Genomic DNA, 12,473 nt, shown 5'->3' on the forward strand with positions numbered 1-12,473 from the left:
ATGGATATGAGACAACCAAAGCATTACACTTCTCTGCCAGCTCTGCGCTCTTGTGTATTGCCCTAGAATAGGACACCACCCCCATTTCCACAATGTTCACAATGCTGTTTCTGTTCTCCATGGCTCTGATCCAGAAAACCATCACTATTCAACAAAGCACCCATTGAATTTCATGGAAATGAAGCACATGCTTAAAGGTAAGCACATACTTAAGTTCTTTGCTGAGTAGGAATGGATGGAAGCACACGCTTCAGTGTTTTGCTGAATTGGGACCCACTTGTGTACCATACTTCTCATTTTCTCCCTTTGCTCCTGCACAGGCACCTGCAGGACGTATCAGAATAGACTTGCCAATGTTCACTCCTGCTCCATCTCCACTGGTACTCAGCTGTGACAGGGTGCGGTTCCCCGCTTCTATCTTCTTGTGCAAATGGCTACAACACCTCCAGTTTGTACACACCAACATATAGTTTGTGTTATCTCAAACATCACCCTTAATAGTACTGTGCAGCAATTCTGTTTCCAATGACATACAAACATCAACCCCATTTGCCAGAGAGAAGAGAGGGAAGAGATCTACTTTTATACTGGTCTTGCTAGTTAATGGGCTAACTAGCTCCTTAACTCTCTCCAGTTAATACTGATCTAATAATTAACCCCATCTTCCCTCAGTCAGGCCCTTCTCCTGGGAAACTAACTGAGTGCTGATTCAGCTGCTGGTTCTCAGCTATGCTCTAGCTATGACCTTCTCTGTATGACCTACAGGAGACGCCTGATTTCTTTCTTCCCATTTAGATCAAATTCCCCCAAGACAAGGAAATCCAGAGATGACTCTAACACTGCACCATTGTCTATTCGCCATTGTTGGTGCTTAAATATTGCAGAGACATGACAGAAATCTGGTGTGATCTTCTGTGCCATGCTTGGTCCAATACTTAGTCACAACTGAGTGAAAAGTTACTTTATTCCCCACCCCCACCCCCACATTGTTGTTTTCCTCCTCCCCTCATAAATGAAAGTCAAATCAAAATTTTCTTTTCATTTCATCACTTAGACAAATCAGTTATATACTTCCTACACTATCTTAAAATTATCCTCTACCCACATAAAACATATTCTCTTCACTTTCACCTTACTTAAAGAAGTAATACCTTTATACATCACAGTCACTACTAATTAGATTTCCCACACTTTTAAAATCTCCAGTTACTCAAAACTCAGTCAAGAATTATGTCCATCTTGGTTCACCCATTTGTTAGTGGGAAAGGATGGTCTTGCATCTAAAGTTTGTGGATTGGGATTCCTGTGTGCATTTAATCTCTCTTTGCCTCAGTCCCCTATCTGTAAAATGGAGCTTATGAGCTTTTGTCTGTCTTGTTTATTTGGAGTGTAAGCTGTTTGAGGCATACTGTATGTATGTATAGCAACTAGCACAGTGGGACTCTGATTTTGGTTGTAACCTATAATCCACCTATAGGTATCCCTATAGTACAAATAAACAATACTAATAAACAAAATGTGTATCAATAATGTGTATAATGTGCATCCCTTGTTTATTCGTCCAACAGCAGCCTGTCCAACATTGCTCTGTGTCTGCATGCAAGTTCAAACACATATGGGATGACAGCTACTGCAATTGACAAAACAGTGTTTTCATAGCTAGTTGGACAGCAAATTATTTTCTCCTTCTACTTTCATTTTTCAAATTATATTCATCTGGCTCATGCTGTCTTATTAAATCAAGAGTCAGCAATACTGTTTAAGTATTATGCGTTTTTATGAGAGCCCCAATGTAGCCGTTAGCCATAGTACTATGTTTTCACATAATTTAGCAGTGAACGAAAACAATGAAAATCATATAGAAACTGTCACAAATAAGTGGTGCTTGGAGTCATGAAAGCTGTATTTATAGAACCAGCTTGAAGTCTCACAATAAATTAAAACTGAGATCTAATTGTGCAGACACTTCAGTACACTGAAATCAAAAATAATAATGAAAGTCTTATGTATAAATGTGTGATGGAAAAGATTAATATAAATATAGATTCAGCAATAATGAAAGTCTAGTTTATCATAAGATATCTGAAAAAAAAAACACTGGGAAAATATTGATCCACTATTTGAGACGACCACATCTTTCATTATATAAGAAAATGAGTTACCAGTGTCAGTTCCACACTGACACTGTTATCAAACTAAATTATCTTGACATTCTCTAAAAATACTGAGAAAGCAACAAGTGCTTCTCATTGCTCACAGTATTAAGAAGCTAAAATCTACACGCCCCCAAAAAAAATTACACCTAGGTGGTGTCATTTCATTATTTTTTAACTCCATGATTTACTTGTCATCTTGAACAACAGACTACATTCCGCTTAATAATGTACCAGCATTTTATTAGAATTAAGTTTCTGATTACTCTCATGATATATTTCCTTATTAAAAATACACAGTAGAGAGAGGGTTTGACAACTGATTCCCTTTAATACCAAATAATAAAAGAAGCCAGACAAATATGTTTATGCAACGAATAAGGCAAATCTGCTGAACAGCTCAGTGGATGAAAATAGTTTGTTTTAACCACCAAGCAAATTAAATAATCAGAATCTTCACTTCTAGTGTTATTTCATAAATTTATTTTCAAGCAAGAAGACAGATTTTCATTCACGGCCAAAATCTGAAGGCTGAGTGAACCCAAAAGCTAAATTTTCAAACTCACCAGAACTTTGTGATTTCCAGAGAGTGAAGTTTCCCTTTGCAGCTAGAGTTCACATCAGATTTAATGTTGCCAGAGAGTATTATATCTTAGTACTAACACATTACCAACTAGATTGTGCCACCCTTACTCATGTTGAATAGTATCTAGTGCTTTCGTGGTCCTATCAAAATCAACAGGGCTACTCCTGGAGTAAGGTGCTACTCAACATAAGTAAATGCATCAGATTCTGACCCTTAATGAATTATGTTGAAAAAACTTGTATGCTTGCATATTACATGATAAGCTGTGATGGCATCAGGTTTTTTTAATCTTGCTTTTTCTTTCTCAAAGTTAATTTAGTGTATCTAAAAGAACAACACAAAAAGCTACAGGTCAGATACAATACAATAAGATAAATAAACTTTAGAGTCCTCCACCTGTGTGTTATAGATTGCAAGCTAACATGATCGGGCTACCTATATCTCTTTGTTTAGACATCAGTGTCACAGATGAAGTAAGAACTGACCAAGATATAGAGATACCCCAATTCTGAGCTAGTCTGTCCTGACAGAAATGGAGGAGCAAGGGCAAAGGTGGCTTTCAACTGTCCCTCTGCTTCCTGTAACCTGGACCCACCATTTGGTAGATCTTTACCGCGTAGATCAGCATTTCAAGAAAAAATTTCAAGCAACCAACATGGGAATAGAAGGATTAACTTTGCCATGATTTTTTTAAACTTTGAAACAACAGAATCTGCTCTCATGAGAGGGTTCTGAAATTACCCTGCTCCTAAACTTGGCAACTATCTAATTTAAGTTGGCAACGAGCTGATTTCATGGTTTCTCCAGGACAAACTTTCTAAGGGAGTCAGAAGACTTTTCACATGCAGTAGGGAGGTTTTATTTTCCTTGCTTCTGGTCTCCCACCAACTGAACACCTTTATCATTCCATTGATTTCAGTAAAGTTTCTCTTGATTATCCTTACTGTAACTGAAAGAAAAACCAGTTTTTACTATGCACATAATAGATGGGACCTGCCATCAAACTTATATTACCTATTGCCCTTGCACAGCAGGTCAGGCGGAGAGGATAAGCCTTAGATGACCAAAAAGAACCTGTTGAAATCACTCTTCCCCTTTTTCATATTGAGCATTCATAGCTTCTCAGGCATCCTACTTTTTTCCCTTCTGGTTGTTTTCTCCCTCACTGCAAATAGCAGGACTATTCTGATCTCACTTTCACCAGTGTAAATTGGGAGTTGTCACTCTGCTGAAGCCAATGGCATTAAACCTGGTGAATGCAACATCAGAATCAGGCCAAGCATTCCCATTTTGGATACTTTATGTAGAGGGCATGTACATAGTGTATTAATAAATAGGTAGTAGATGTTTTAATAAGCAGCTAATCTATCATTATAGAGTCCAACAGATTGCCCTTATTAACTGTGGCTCATATCCATTAATTACACACTCTACTGATGTGCTTGGAACGATCTGTAACTCAGACTACTCATGCCTATAAAATGCTTAGGGCACCTGCTAATCATTTATTAACCATTTATAAGAACTATTTATAAATGTATCCTTAATATTAAGTGTGACTGTATTTCTTTTCTAAATAGATTTATAACACCAAAGTCCTCCTTTCTGTAAGCTTCCTCCACTGGAGCTAATGACAATCAGCTCAGCATGTATTTTCATGTTCAACCCAGAAAAAAAACTGCCCCATTGCTGATAAGAGTTACTACTGTCGTTTCTTGCAGTATCAAAGGATCTTATGAAGGCTCAGATTGCCTACCTCTGTCCCTTAACTGCCTGCACTGTTCTTGACTTTTGACTGGAGATCATTCCACTTTTTGACATTTTCTTTTTCTCTTAAATGTTCTCATAAAATCGTGTGTCACTTCAATGGTCGAATAATTTTTCTGGGCTTAGCTTGCACCTGAAGCAAGAGCCTTGTGGCCTTCCTGATAACTAGTTATTCTATTGAAAAAAATCTTTTTATTTAAATATGTGTTATATAAAGATTTCTTTTTATCCATGAGCAGATAGAGTGATGGTGTAAAGAAAAGTAACAAGAGAAACAAGCTGGAGACATCAGATGCTCAAGTGCAGTGAAATTTATAAAACACACAAGTGCTGAGAAAATACCCTTTTAATTCTCAGGGTGAAGACCTGTGCCCCACCAAAATAAGGCATATGTGTGACTTCAGCAGTGCTCAGCTCTTGTGCTGGCCTTTTATACTGGGGTGTATTTCACCTGTAGAGTCAGATGCTTGTACCCTTATTCTTGCTGAATAGCACCTCACCCCACAAATATCTAAATAGGAGGAAGGCTGTCAGAAGCCCTAACCATCAGGTTAGGAATGGTCCTACAGGTTTAATATCTTGAATAGGCAGGGTTGGGTGGAGGTTTGGATGAGGAAGTGTGCTACTATCATAGCATCTAAAATGGGCATGGTCTTGCGGAATTAGTTACTCCCCTTTTTGTCAGCCATTTGCACTTCATGGATGAACTGCATTTTGTGCTTATGCAAACCCTGTCATGAAGAAGCATTTTGCAAGCCTCTATTTCCAGTTTTTTGTGCACTCTGAAACTTCTGCCTGCCTGTTTTGTTTTGACTGTACTAATTTACATAGTATTTCCTCTTACTGTGTAGTTTTCAAGGTTATGCTGGGGTCAAGCTGTACCTTTTGCAAAATCAGGTTGTAAACAAATCTGGGTAATGCATGTAATACTGCCCTCCCCTCTCTGTTTTTTGTTGTTTTTTTTTCCTGTTTGTATTAGCATGAACAGTGGCTTGTTTATTTGTTTTTAAGATCTGATTTCTTACTTTCCAGCACTCAGCAAAGTGGTTGTAAATGCCAAATGCTCTGAAATAACCATAATAAAGGAAGGTAGGGGAACAGCCCAGCCCACCAACCATGTAACTGTCATGAATGTGACATTCTGGCAATTTGTATTTGCTCATGTAGTACAAAGTGGCTGAAACTTATATTCAAACAGAATCGTCCACACAAATCACCTTCATTTAAGAAAAAGGTGCTTTATTAGAGAGAGAATATACACAGAATAATTCAAGCGTATGTATTCCTGCCAGCTGTACTCCTCCACACATTCCTTTTGCATTCTGATCTCATTAAGCACCGAGTAAGAAAACTAGCTTCAGTGGAACAGTTCCTATCCAGTTGCATCCCCTTCGTATTTCTCAATCTGAGGGAGAAGGTATATTTATAACTGCCAGCTAGATGCAGTTTGGATTTACACCACAAAGGCAATATGTAGTATTTGGATGTTCAGTAGCTTTAAACCATGGATATTTTGCATAAAAAATGCACAGGAGGTATTATCCTACTCCCATTATTTATGCTGCCAAGGCCCCCTGTACTTGAAATAGGCATGGGAACTGTGCTTGATATAACTCCTTATTGTTCCCAGATTAAAATGCAAGTTTACACTCATTCTCTCACACACGGATGCTGGGCTTGAGCTTGTCTGCTCAACTACTGGGGCATTTGCTGGTGGCCTGAGAATTCTTACCTACCCAGCCCACACCTTTGAATGACATTATGTTTGGCCTCCAGAGGGATATATCTGATGTCATCACTGCATCAGTCTGGATTGACGACATGGATAGCTGCCATGGCAATGTCAGATTTGGAGGATCTCTCCTGTTAGGTGACATGTCCAGTGTTATACAAAAAATATGCAGGTCAGATTTATAGTTGCCATGTGGCTCTTTTGCACCAGCTAGGTCAGCACAAAGGAGCCAAAGGACAGTCGTAAACTTCCTTTTCTAGGAATATTCCAGACAGAGGAGGTGTTCTGTGGGGCAGGCTGGAGAAGGAAGGGGACGTGTCAGAGGTTGGAGAAGCCATGGCAAGGGCATTCCCTGGTAATTCTATGTTCTGCAATCACACAGAAAGGTCACGCAACAGGTGTGCAAGTCAGAGTAGTTCTTAGGGCTGCTTTAGCCTGGGACCAAATCATCCCCAGCAGTTCCTGAACAGGGGAGGTATAAGATGCACCCCTCTCTGTCCCTGGGCTGGTGAATCTGCACAATATGAACATATGGGTAAAAAAGGTTGGAGTAAATGAAACCATGGGCAGTGGGGTAGATGATGCATCTCAAGTACCATGAACAGCTGTTGTGTGAGTAAGTATGGAAATACTAACTTTTTCCTATTTTATAAACAGATTAAAACAAAAGACAATTTTGATAGCTTTCATATATACATTGCTTGCCATTAAAGAATCCAGACTTTACCCGAGTGTTGTAGTCGAAATTACCCCCACACTTAGAAAAGAAACAAATGGGAAATCTCTGATACCACTGCATGGTAACTTTTGACAAATATAGACCATTACAGACCCTTGTTGGCTTAAATGTTGGGCCCTCTAGAGGGCGTTTCATTTCAAACAATTCCAAAATGGTTTACAAATTTAACTATATGTATTGGATGGGATCATTGTGTCTGCTCTCTTCCCCTATCCTCTCCACTTGCCCCAGTCACCCCATCCCATCCCCTGATGTCATTCATACTCACTCTCATCCCCATCCTGTATCTTCCTGTCATCTTTAAACTCACTGAAGGCACTATTTGCAATCGCTGTCTTGAGTAGTTCTCCTCCAGTTCCATCCTAGAACCTCTCTACCCAAGTCTCAGAACAAGTACTCCATCTTCATCCTGCTTGACCTGTCAGCCTCCTTTGGCACTAATCAACCATGCTTCTCTTCTTAAAACTTTGTAATCCCCTTTGCTTTTTGACTATGTTCTCTCCTGATACTCAAACTCAAAAGCTGCATGTCATCTTTGACTCAGAACTGTATCTATCCTCACATCCATGCTATAGCTAAACCATGTAGATTTTTTTCAGCATATCTTTAAGATATGGCCTTTCCATCCATCCACATAGTTTAAGCCAGTGGTGGGCAACCTATGGCCCGTCAGGGTAATCTGCTGGCGGGCCACCAGACAGTTTGTTTACATTTGCATGGCCACCCGCAGCTCCCAGTGGCCGCGGTTCGCCATTCCCAGTCAATGGGAGCTGTGGGAAGCAGTGGACAGCATGTCCCTGCAGCTCGCGCTGCTTCCTGCAGCTCCCATTGGCTGGGAACGGCGAACCACGGCCACGGGGAGCTGTGGGTAGCCGTGCAAATGTAAACAAACTGTCTCGCAGCCTGCCAGCTCATTACCCTGAAGGGCCATAGGTTGCACACCACTGGTTTAAGCTATCAACCAAGCTCTCATTATCTTGTGTCTTGATTACTGCAACATCCTTTTCTCTGGCATTGTCAAACGCAATCCTGCACAGCCCATATTCATTCAGAATAAGATCATAAACCTAGCCCATTGCTTTGACCATGTCACCTCTCTCTTTGCATCCCTACACTGGCTCTGCCTTCTCTCTCTCTGATCAAACAAACTACTCGTCTTCACTTTCCTGGCCTTTCACGGTCAGTCCCCACCCTATCATCTCTCATTCACTACTGAGATGCCAGCTCCCACCTCCGATCATCCCATGATTGCTTCCATCAGCCATTTGTTACATTTTCAGACAAGCAACTCTGTGCTTTCTACCATGTTGCCCCACATGCTTGGGAAGAGCCCTCCATAAACATCTGCAAAGCTCCCTCATCCTGAAAAACTCCCTTCTCCTTCAAATGCTTCTCTGCCATGATGCCTACAAAGAAACTGATAATTAGACTGCTGATGTGCTGACATCACTGCCAGTCATGCTGAACAATACTGTCTGATGATTTCCTTGTACTGTCTGTATACATCTTGTCTCTTGTCTTATTGTAGATTGTAAATTCTTTGGGGGGTAGGGACCATCTTTTTTCTGTGTTTCTAGCATAAATGGGATCCTTGTTCATGACTAGGGCTCACAACAATACAAATAATAAATAATACTAACAACTATACCAGTAATTTCATCCCTCCCTACATTGCAGCCACTTCTGGAGCGGAATGTGGCAATGTGTTTAATAATTTTGTATTGGAAGCACAGATGATTCTATCCAGTTGAATTTGCAGGGGGAATTTGGGTCAGATTTACATTCTGTGCAACCCCAATGAAACCAATGGAGCTGCAGAGGGAGTAAATCAGCACAGAAGTTTGGACCTGGAATTCAGCCAGAAAAACAGAGTAACCAAAAGTCAAAGTCATGCCACATTGAAGAGAGCTTGTACATTACTATTATTGAAGCAATACATTTGCTTTCCTACACAAGGTAAATGTACTTTATTTAATCCACACTAGTTGCATACTGTTGGCATGAGAGTTATTTTATTACTATTAGACTATTACTTTTCATGAATGGACTCTTGGCCAAGGGCTACAGGAAAGTACCAGGGGAAGATCAGAAGATTACAGTGAGCTGAGCTGATAAGAGAATGGGTTAAACAGGACCTATTCTTATTCGTATGACAATCATTCTTGTGAGTATATTTTCAGGCCCTTCTATTTTTGGTTGTCAGTGTGATCTGTTACCAGAATATGGAATTAGAATTTGAATACAGGCAAAGTAAGAGCACTTCACACGCACACACGCCTACACACCCCTCTCTTCCATCAGAGAAGAGCTTCATTCCTCAACAAGGTCAAATTGCATCAGTAAGGTGCTACAAGAGAATAACCTCACCACACATTAAGTTGTGGGGGCTGTTGTCTGGTGTGTAGGAAAAGGTGTGTGGCCCCTTGAAGGGCTAGGTAACCAGAGAATGACTCATTGTGGCAGCTTCAGACTTTGTCAGCATGGGGATGCTGACCCATCCCCCCACAGGTGACCAGAAGAGAGGGGAAACTATTTAGGTGCTGGAAAAGCCCTCTTTTACTTGACCAGGTGGTGTAGGACCCACTCGCACCCTACTGAAGTAGTTAAATCCCAGGTTTTTTCATTATCTGCTGTGAACTTATGCTAGTTGCTACCTTCTCAAGGGCTGGGAAAGAATGTTTTCCCTGACCACTGGATTGGCCAAAGCGAGGTGGAGGGTTTTTAACCTTTCCCACAGCAGGCCAGGGGCTTAGTTGGGCGGACATGAAGCAGGGGCTAGGCTATGATGTTGCAACTTGTTATGTAAGCGTGGGGAGGATCCACAAGGAAGGGACACAGTGATCTGATAAAATGCATTGGTAAGGGATTTAAGGGAGGTATTCTTCAAAGGAGCCAAAAGAGGGGGTTTTCGGAGCTCCTTTGATTGGTACGGCCAGTCATTTATAGCCCCCCATTCTAGAGGTGGGAGGTAGCAAGTTCCCAGCAATGGGTTGGCTGGAGGGCTGACAGCAGCCTCCCACTGCAGGTACATGTAAATGATTATGGAATTACCCACACTGTACACTTATCTACTGGGCACTCCCTGACATTTAGGAATAAAGTTGCAGCCTAGTTAAACCGCATCCAGTCTCTTCTGTTCTCCTTCTGGGATGGCCAGAAAATCTCTCATCTCCCTGGATCAGTTAGGGAAATGAAAACAAATAATCTTGGATCTTCATATCAGAGAATTCTATTTATTTTAAGGGTCGATGGGGCATTATATTCATGACAAGTTACTCACCTGGGCTTGAAATTCCATGTCAGGTGAAGATGACGTCACTCTCAGAGGGATCTGCACACTAAGAGCCAGACTCTCTCTGCCCCTACTTCCATGGTATAGTGGGACACAGAAAGTCTGCACCTCCCCTTGCTGAAGAGGCAAATTTGACTGCTAAACTGAACTGCAGTCTGAAATTCTTAGGCAAGTTGCTTCACCTCTGTGCTTCTCTTTCCTCTCCCATCCTTGTCTATCTCACCTATTAAGACTGTCATGGGTAGGGTCTTTCTCTCACTATGTGTTTGTACAGTGCCTAGCACAATGGGGTGTGCATCACAGTGCACAGAGGTGACTGTAATGTAAATAAGAATAAAAGGGAGCAGTTTTCACCCACACGGGTGGGTAGAAGTAGATGTGGTCCCATTGTAGGATCAATGAAAAAATCATGGTTTTCTTGAATGTATTCATTTTTGAGAGAGAATTTGTGAATAATTGTTGCAAATGCTTCTTGCGCTGTAGATCACTGGTGAGCAGTTTGTTGCAAGCAGTCAATATTCAAAATTAAAGTTGAGTATGGACCGGACACATTGATAACATGGTCTATTCATTTCTCTTACTAGATGAAAGCAAGTCTTAGAACACTCAACATTTGCAAAATCAAAATTTGTTTTCTGCAAATATTCTTCAGTGTTGTTTTAAAAATCTATATTTCCACAAACATTTCTGCCACAAAATTTCACTGCTAGACTCTTCGTGGAAGGAAAACACGAATATACCTGAGAGGGATCCTTGGTCTTGTTTGGAGTGCAGAGATGTGGGTCCAAGGTATTGCCAAATTGGTTCCATTCTTCTCCAAGGTTGACATGGCCTCAGGTTTCACTATGAAGCTTTCACTGAGCCATACACTGTAATTACAGGATTTGGGAAGTCAGCATTACATCTGGTTCCTAATAGAACAAGCTCTTCTACTAAAACGTCTATGACCAGGAAAAAGTGCAGCAGTCTTATATTGGTTTTGCAGACAGAGCCATTCTGCAGTAGAATCATAGAATATCAGGATTGGAAGGGACCTCAGGAGGTCATCTAGTCCAACCCCTTGCTCAAAGCAGGACCAATCCCCAATATTTGCCCCAGATCCCTAAATGGCCCCCTCAAGGACTGAGTTTAGCAGGCCAATGCTCAAACCACTGAGCTATCCCTCCCTCCAGTTGATCTAATCCAGTGTGATGGGCGCTGTACTCACTTGAAGAGTCAAAAAAAGAGGCCTAACTCCAATCTGTTTTGCCTTGATGCAAGATTTTAAAATTAACTTCCTAAGGGAAAGTCTACTCATGTAAACAGCTAGAAAGGTCAATTTGTTCTACTAATGCTGGAAGCGATAGTCCTGCTGAAACACAGTCACACAACTCCATGGCCATAATGAAAACACAAGGTGCCCGATTCTGCTCTCCCCAGATGTAAAAGCATCAAACTTCTGTAAAAGTGGGGTCAGAATTGGGCTGTTGGCTCATTTACAGATGCTTCATACTTGTATTGCATCCATTTGATTTTTCCCCAATCCTGCAGTCTTTGCACACCCATAAAAGCCATCAGGCCCTTTGTCTACTCTGAAGTCAATCTCTAAGGCCACTGATTCTGTGAATTTTGCTTTAGCTCAGACACATACTGTCAACACAAGAGCAACTCAGGCTTCAGAGAGATTGGTCAAAAAAGTAGGTCAGCCTGTGACAAGCTGTTCTGTGAGTAGCATTTCTCTCTCCTCTCATTTCTCCCTTTGTAAAAGAAATGTGCGAAACCAATTCCTTTGAAAATCACAAAAACATTAATTGTATCAAATGGAAATAGAGACAGTTAACTAAATATGTTGCAATTTGAGCCTTTTTTTTTAAAATGAGCAATTAAAACAGACTATCACATATTCTCCATTGTGACTTTCTAGAACAAATCTAGCTGGCTCAGCCATTTGACTTGTTCTTGGGTTCTGCCCAGCCTACAACCATGTCAGTGGAGCTCTGCTTACTGCACAGAAAAAAAGAAGCTGCAAATAGAGCTGGGGGAAATGTTTCAAAAATTTTCCACAAACATTTGCTTCTTTAGTTTTATATGCATTCATTTGCTTCACCCCTCCCTTTCAGAGAACATTCACAAGATCAAGTTTTGCCGGCATGAAGGTTCACACAAAGTGAGTTTCATAGTCGCATGTGCAAGAATTCACAGAAACTGAATTTTAGATTTTTCCG

The 12,473-nt window shown here is 40.8% G+C and overlaps 1 long non-coding RNA gene across 2 annotated transcripts in view; it reads right to left on the reverse strand.

Moving 5' to 3' along the window:
* Window positions 1-12,473, reverse strand: part of LOC125645277 (uncharacterized) — a 344,743-nt gene that overhangs the window by 52,238 nt on the left and 280,032 nt on the right. The window contains exons 4-5 of one of the 2 annotated variants that reach the window (XR_012664600.1): window positions 11,010-11,138; window positions 5,728-5,911 (exon numbers count right to left, since the gene is read on the reverse strand). This is a non-coding gene — a long non-coding RNA (uncharacterized LOC125645277). Of the gene's footprint in view, window positions 1-5,727; window positions 5,912-11,009; window positions 11,139-12,473 lie in introns of those variants that run through there. The other variant, XR_012664599.1, reaches the window with a different exon arrangement.

This window comes from Caretta caretta, chromosome 12, assembly GCF_965140235.1.
Source record: "Caretta caretta isolate rCarCar2 chromosome 12, rCarCar1.hap1, whole genome shotgun sequence".
Taxonomy (NCBI): Eukaryota; Metazoa; Chordata; order Testudines; family Cheloniidae; genus Caretta; species Caretta caretta.